An 8,758-nucleotide genomic window follows, 5' to 3' on the forward strand; every position below is an offset into this window, starting at 1 on the left:
GTCCCTGTTCCCCCGAGCGCCGCAAGGAGTGACCAGGAACAATGGTCACAAGCTGGCGGAGGGAAGGTTTAAGTTGGACATCAGGAGGCGCTACTTCACGGTCAGGGCGGCTAGAGTCTGGAACCAGCTTCCAAGTGAGGTGGTGCAGGCTCCCACCCTGGGGGTTTTTAAGAGGAGGTTGGATGACCACCTTATTGGGGTCGTTTGACCCCAGTGCTCTTCCTGCCATGGCAGGGGGTCGGACTAGATGATCTGCTCAGGTCCCTTCCGACCCTAGAAACTATGAAACTATGAAGCAGTGGGTTTTTAAAAGTACTGCTTCAGTTTAGGGCCAAGTAAACCCCTGTGTCGTGCACGCATCCGTCCACTTACTTGCCTCTCTGGTGGTAGGGAGGAACGGGCAAGCTGCCGGCGGATGGAGCACTCCCTAGGCTGCAGGGTGGGGCTGGTGCTTCCCTCTGCAGCAGCAGCAGCAGCCCCCCTCTCCACGTCTCCCTCCCCTGTGGCACCTGCCCACAGGCACTTGGCTCGGGCAGTCCCGAGGGATACTGCAGCTGCAGAAGGAAGTACTGGGCCCCTGCTCAGCTCCGGCAGGCAGGCTGGCTCCAGGGAAAAAAAAAAAAAAATGATCAGGCTTGCTGCTTTTTTTTTTTCTTGGGTGGAGCCTGCCTTCCCGGGCTACTGGCAAGCTGTCTGCATGGCTTTCTGCAGAGCCCCTGAGCTGCATGGAGCCTGGTGCTTCGCTCTACAGCTGTAGGGCAGCAAACTAAAACTCCTCGGAGGAGTTTTAGTGTGCTGCACCCCAAGTCACTTAAGGCCCATTACGCCACCACATTTGTTACAGCAGCTGGAATTACTGTGCAATTTGCCACTGATGTGTGCAAACACCAACACCATTAAGGTGGTGCAAAAGCATTTAACCTGCTTTAAAGTGTTGTGCACACATGCCCCTTATTTTGTCTATACACAGCCTAAGTGTCTTGATGAAAGCCGTCAGGTAACTATTCACCCAGGGTTTTCTCCAGATTGCCATATCAGATCCTCATATATTCACATGTATTAGGTGGTATACTGTGAAAATGAAAAGTTGGGGCACAGACTGAGCTAGCAGATATCTCTATACCCCACCACTCTTTTGCTCCTGCCCTTCCATCAGTTTTGTAGGAGCTAACCTTTCAGTAAAAAGTTGTGCAGTTCTTACTGTTCCAAATAAAGCTTTCCATAGGTTTCTCAAGACACTGCCAGTTTTCCCAATGGAAATTCCATCCAACCTGGTATGCACTCTCACATGCCTTTTCCAGTTTGTAGATTGATATCACCAGACAAGCAGAGGACCCACGGGGCTGCAGCATTGTCATGTGCCACATGAAGCAGTGGTGGCAGCACAATGAATTGAGGCTATCTGGCCGTGTTTTGCCTGCTGGTGCTGGACTGCCTGCTGCTGGTGTTCAGGTGGCCCCCGGCAGTGGGGGGAGCTGGAGCAGCAGCGACACTGGTGGTGCTTCCCCTTTGGGCAGGGCCACCATCTTTACAACCATGGGTTCCCCTTGACATGCTTCATGGACCCCGGGTGGTCCACAGACCACAGATTGAAAACCACTGCACTAGATGAAGGCTGCACAAAATGTTAGAATGGGTCATGACAACTCTTACTGAAATCAAAACTGGTATTTTCTTTGAACAGAAATTTCTGTTGACATGCATTCTATACTTGTATGGTAGGCTAAGGCAGGGCTGTCCAAGTTCTGAGTGGCCACATGTGGCCTGTGTAGCTACCACTTGAACAGTCCTGGGCTAAGGTGTTAATATTATGATACAGGTTCTAGAGGGTCTTAGCCTTACTGGGAGCATCTACATGTGCACTTAACTACACAATAGACTAATTTGCTGCGGTGTAAAGTGTCACAGTCTACATGTGCAACGCTATTTGACCACAGCAAACTAATTTTTGCCACCGTAAGATAGTACTGTCTTACAGTGGTGAAAATAACGGTGCTTAAACGTGTGTATAAATGCTGACTCGGGTTTATATTGTGCCAGATCATTGCCTGCTGCCTAACCACATGGCTCTGCTCTTTGGGCACACTCTGCTGCCTGACACCACAACCTGGAGCCTGGGGCTGACCCCTCGAGCCTGTTGCAAGCCCAGGGCTGCTCTGCCTTGGCTCAACCTGCTGCAGTCCCGGGCGCATGTGTAGATGCTGTGCCTGGGAGCTGTTAACTCCAGCAAGAACTGTGCTGGAGTTTATTGTATTGCACTAATTGAAAGTGTAGCTGCACCCACTCTATCTTAATTTGGTTTAAAACCAGCCAAGTAAATTTAGATAAGTATATGGATCTCGGTTAAACATAGAAAGTTTTTAAAATGTATTTTCAGTTTAAAATTTATGTGGGCACAAGTAACTTCCTTTGCAAATAGGCCCATTTCAACCTCCTACAGTGTAGCTGCTGCAGAAGTCATTCTGTGCTCTAACAGGCTCATTTAGTTATACAGGCAATCCTCGACTTACAACGTTTTGCACTTACAATGTTTATAAATCGACACCCTGTTTCAATTTTCTGATGTCGGTTTCGACTTTACAACGCTAGATCTGATGCAACGCCATGCCATGCCAGCGAACAAGTTCGCTGCATTGCTCATCTCCCTGGAGAACATCTGTCCAAACTTCCTTGGACACTTTCTTTAAGAAAGCAGACAAGACTCCAGAAAAACCTGCAGCCAGGACTCCTGAGAAGACTCCAGCCAAGAACCCTTCAAAAAGTCCAGCCAAGAGCCCTTCAAAAAGTCCAGCAAAGTCACCTCAAAGAAGTCCTTCCAAATCAGTATGATTGCTATTTACAGTATAAATATATTAATGTAGCTATACTACTCGTCTATAATTGATCGAGTACAAAATTCTGGGGTATTTTTGGTGAAAATAGGGTATTGGGCCTTGTTCAGGAACCAATCTCCCATTTGTAACATTGTTTCTAATGAGAAAATTGGTTCTGAGTAACATTTCAACTTAAGACATGGCTTTCAGGAACCAATTGTGTCATAAGTCCGAGGACTGCCTGTATGTTATGTTAGTTTTATTTTAACTGACTAGCAGAGGTTGTTGTTTCCCTTTCCTTCAGATGCCTATTTAATTACAACAGACTTCCCTCCCCCCAACAAGGAAATAGAAGCTTATTATAATATGAAGATTACATTATGTTTGTATGTGGTGTCTTGTGATAATTTTTTTTCTTTGTGTTATGACTGTTAGCCTTGCTGATGGGACTGGGTGTCTTTTGAGCACAGAGAGACACTGCTGTGCCATCAGATTATGCATTTAGTTGGGGGCAGTTTTGTGAATCGCTTTTGATGATGCACAAGTCTTTTACTGATGGGGAATGTGCAGTCACAGTATCTCATCATTATAGTATGTTGCAGTGGAATTGTCCGACCATGGGCAACTTGTTAGTTAAGCACTGACCAAATTACTAATTATTACATAATTCCTGAATGGATTGGCTCATGGTCTTGGTCTAATATAAAAAGAAAAATATTTAAGAGCATTTTCTTGTTAGAATTCAAGACCTTATGTAAAAGGATTAAATAGATTCACTTACAAAATGACTGAGGTTCATAGTCATAAAGGCACTTGCTTCTAGGACTTTGTCTTCAAAATCCTGAAGCGGAGGACATGTTCAACATGATAATTTCATAAAACATTTTTAATCAGAAACAAATTGTCAATTCCTTATTAAATTTAAATAATTATTTTCAAGATGATTAAAATTGAATATTTTCCTGCTCTGCATTTAACTTACAGCAACCAGCAGTTGAAGGACTGAATTTTGCATAACATAGAGCTGCACACTGGTCCTGTGCAATGCAGATTGAAAAAGCAACTTAAATTCCTAGAATCAGACACAGCCATTTTAAGCATAAACAGGGTTATAAGGAGAAAGTTTTTAATTAATATAAAATTTAGCATGTTACATATATACAAAGCCAAAACAAGTAAGGGTAAGAGTTTTTCTGCTAGACACGTATGATTTTTTTTATACCCCTTCTGTTGACCTGAGTGTAATGAAACCGTCAGAAATACTCCATGAAACAGAATTGGAAGTTCATTGAGAAAGTAGGCTACTGAATTTTTGCATGTGTGTACAAGGTAGGCTACTGTGTGTGTGCATGCATACAGCAAAACAAAAAAAGGGAAAACTGAGTTATCTCAGAACTACACTGACAGTCCTTACTAAGTAAGCTTTGGGTACCCCTGAATATTGAAATAAATTTACCTAAGTGATTAAAACCAAGAAGTGCACTAAGGCAACTTTGTGATTTGAGTTAAAAATTAATAGACCCACTGAGGTTTGAATGCTTTACTTAAAGCTACTCTCATTACTGTATGATAGTGAGCTGAAAGTTTTGGGTTATGTATTTATTAAGGGGCAGCTCTCCGGAGAGGGGAATGTTTCTTAAGTACTCTCATTTTTTTAAAAGACATGATCACCTACCTTGTTTATAATTATTGTAAAGACTGCCTGTAATCCTGGAATTTTGCCATTGACTTCAATCAAGCTATGATTTCACCCTCTGTAATCCAAGCTTCATGAGATTCTTCTCTCAATTGTTGCTCTGGACTGGCTTTGTCAACTGAAAAAGGAGGGGGGAAGCGGTGGACGTAAAACATGCATGTTATGAGGATTAACTAGTTTACTGTAAAACAAGAAATTTCACCTAAATGGGTTAGGTTTTAGACAGATTCAACATGTAAATGGATTTAAAGTGGGGGGAAATTGCTACCTGAGCTCGTGTTCAGATAAGCGCAACTGTGTGGTATGTGGTGCCATGGACACATCTACGGCAGCACATACCGCACGTTCATTTGTTCTCTGCACTGCAAGGGAACAGCGCAGGGCAGAGGGAATGGAGAGCGGGGGGGAGGGAGGAATACCTATGGGGCAAAAAAAAACCATGAAAAAAAAGTGGAGTGGAGCATGCAGGGGCAGTGTGTGCAACTCAGAACTGGAGCCGGGCTGGCCGGAGCTGTGCTCCACTGCCAGCCAGGCTCCGCACAGCAGGATTGCTGGTGCTGTAGCCCCAGGAGGCGCCCACAACTCCAAGTAAGGCTGCTGGGGCCAGCCCATTGCTGGGCCCAGCCTCTGCTACCCCACCCAGGGTAACTTGCTGTGTGCCAGAGGGCGCGTGGCACAGGTGTTCCCGGGGACAAGTAGGGGCAGCATAAGGTACACCACTTCTAGTTGTCCCCAGCGAACCAAACACCCGCATGTGTGTGGATGCGGCCTGTTAGTGCATGTCAGTGGATCCATTATAACTACTATGTGTCCATTCTCTTCCTTCTGCAGTTAGTAATGCTAAACCATGGCAACTTACAAGAGGATGAAACGGCTGCTAATTGCTGAAATTTAGCTTCCTCTTACTGCAGGGTGCAGTGGACACATGGAAGAGAATTGTTTGAAATGAGGTACACCTCTATACATTTACTGTAACCTGAATGCTACAGGTTCAGGTCATGCTAAGGCACAGTTGAAATGAACTGCACGCACTACAAAAGTGCTGCAATGAAAGAGGAATAAGAAAAATAATAAGTTGGCTTCTTGTGGTTTAGGAAGAAGTCTAGATTTTAGATCTGAGCTGTATTCTGGAGTTTCCAGATTCCTGTTCTAAAAACAAAAAATCAACTTCCAAGTTTAATTTTTAAATGGTTAGGTTTATAACTTGTTGCTGTTATATATGGAAATCAAGGAATGCAAGAAAATGCCAAATTTGGATTGTATGCTTAATTTGACTGGAGTACTGAGTCACACTAAATGTACAAATCGAGAATACATTTTGCAAAATAATTTTTAAAAGGGAGGCTTAATATTGCTTAATGTGTGTAGCAAAGTGGATATGTGGACAAAAAATGTAAAACAAATGACAATTATGAGTCTTAGTTTGATCCCACTTTATTTTTTATCTGATATAACAACTACCATATTTACCCAAATCTAAGATGACTTTGAATCTAAGATGACCTGTTAAGAATTAGATTCTATACATGGAAAATTATAAATATGTTATAATTTTCCATGCATGGAATCTAATTATTGGTGGGGGTCATCTCACATTTGTCCCTTCCACCAACGTGGTTGGGAAAGCAGCAGTGAGGGGCAAGGGATCAGACCCCTGCCCTTCCCCCTCCCATGCCTGTTCCTGCCCCCCTGCCACCTGTTCAACCTTCCACTTGCTGCTGTGGTGTCTGCTTGCCCATAACTTGCCCTACCCCATTGTGCCTGTTGCTTTGCCTGGGCCTGTCTCCTCTACCCACTATTCCTCCCCCCCTGCTACCTGCATCTCCCCACTGCTTACTTTCTGTGGTGGCTCTGCTCTGGCTCTGGGGCAGTCAGTGGGCCCTGGCCCAGCCTGACCAGACAGAAGTATTGGCAGTAGCTTGGGGCCCTGCTAAGTTGGGGCTGGAGCCACAGCTGAAATAAAGTGGTGGGGTGGGGGCAAGTGGCTGAAGGGAGGGAGACAGTGGCTGTGTGGTCTCTCCTGTGCTTTCTCCAAGCTGCACACCATGGGTCTCCTCTGTGCGTCTCCCACCCCACTGTGCACCCCCCATGCTTCACACCCCCTCCAGATGGTGACTCAGCTCTGGCTTTGGCTCTGGGACTGAATTACCACCTGCCCCAGGCTAGTACTCAAATCTAAGGCTTTTTTTTTCCCATGTTGATGTGGGGGACAGATCTCACCTTGGTTTTGAGTAAATACGGTAATTATACTACATTAAGAGATCAGAATCAGACTCTCTATGCCTGGATTTATATAACAGTATTATGAACCATTAAACAGAGTGCATAGTATACCGAGTTATGATTCATTATCTATGCACATGTACTTAATTTTAAATAATTATATACCTAGCATATGTAAACAGACACACACACGTACGTGTATGTGTTTCTGTTTGCATGTGCTAAGCATGTAATTATTTAAAATTAAGTAATTATACGACAGTAAGAGAGTGTGTTTAATGTGAATTTTAGTTATTAAATTTGATGCAAGAAATAATGCATTTCAGGTCAATATGTCCTTAAATGAGTTTTACTTGAAAGAAACATTTTTTTTCTGAGAAAACCATCAGGCTTGATATGGAAGTAATGTCTGGGGTCTAATTGAATTTTAGGAAAACAATATTTAACATTAATTAGCAGCACAAGAGGGCTTATGGTAAACTGAATTGTGCAGAATAATATACATAACACTAAAGAACTATGCCTACTAGTCTTAGCAAATTTAGAAGTACCAAGTGTTCTTTAGCAAGGGTCATTGTTTAAGGAGAAGTGATAAAGCATTTAAAAATATTGTGCAGATATGTCAATATCACTAGGAAGAGAAGAATATCTTTAGATATATTACATGTATGTTTCAAAAACCTTTACCTCAGTGGAGAAAGGACATCTAGGTGAGGAGTCTTTACAGTTCAGTTTTGGGGGGATAGGATGTAGAAAAAACTCTACTCCACAGTCTGCCTCACTTGGAATGTCACATAAGTACATGCACCTTGTTTATGCCTGTCCTGTTATCTTTGGGTGTGTGCAGGGTGACAACATGGGACACAGTGGCTGCTTCTAAATGAGACACCTTAATGTGCCGTGGACTGTTCTACTGCATATTAGCGTGCCATGACAAAAACCATGCTAATGAGCAGTAAAATTAGTCTACACAAAAAGTTTGTCTTTTCTACTAGTTACTACGCCTTTATCTAGTACCTCATATTAGAAGTACTAAACTTAATCAGCAGTAGCAAAGGCACATTAATGAATGTGCAGATGCACCCAGTGTGTACTTCAGAGGAGGACAGAAAGCATTGTCCTGTACATGGAAGTTGATGCACCCTACTGCTTCAGTGAGCCAGCAAAAATGCTTCCAACCACTGTCTGGTTCCTTCCTGTATTTTCTAGAGAGTCTGGTAAAGAAGGGATCGTACAGAAGTAGGAGAGATTGTTGAAGTGAGAGGCACTTGCTTTTCATACCTCTCTATCTAGAATTCCAGTGACTTACATTTTCCATTCATGGAGTCAAAGTGTTTTTGGGCTTTTGCTTTGAAGAACTGTTGTCTAAGTGGGGAAATGTCTTAGTTCTAGCTATTCCCAGCACATCATCTTTTGAGTAACAGTTATACCAAATTGAATGTTTATTGCAGCAGCTTCATACAGGTTTTTTTCCCTACCTAAATATTCCATGTTACTAAGGCATGAGGTGTATAGAGAAAGGTAAATGCTGATACCTTGTTTCCATATGTGCTTAATAATATACAGTTCTTCCAAATAACTTCCTTTAAATTTTTCCTTATCTTTGTTCCAAAATCCTGCTAAACTAGGTCGCTGCTTGTTATGTTCATGCTTTGTCTGAAGTGCTCGTCTTTTTTTTTGTGTGCCTTTTTCTTCACCCAGCATCCCAGAAATGCCAAGTCAAAAGTGGACTTGAGAGAAAATTATGGCTTTGCACTAGCCTTTTCATAGTAATAGTTTTTAGGGGTTAGCTGGACTCACCAGGTAATACTGGAAATAAATATGTAAGTAAATCTCTGCATTACTGTAACGCCCAGAGTCCTCAACTGAGATCAGGGCCCTGTTGTGCTAGGTGTTAGATAAACACACAAAGAGAAAGTTTGCACCCCAAAGTTCTTGCAGCCTAAATATAGACAAAGGCAAGAGATGAGATCATATTAACACCATTTTACTGGTGAGAGTATGAGGCATGGTTAGAGAAAATGAT

This window comes from Gavialis gangeticus, unplaced genomic scaffold (genome assembly GCF_001723915.1).
Source record: "Gavialis gangeticus isolate Ggan-Ray unplaced genomic scaffold, GavGan_comp1, whole genome shotgun sequence".
Taxonomy (NCBI): domain Eukaryota; kingdom Metazoa; phylum Chordata; order Crocodylia; family Gavialidae; genus Gavialis; species Gavialis gangeticus.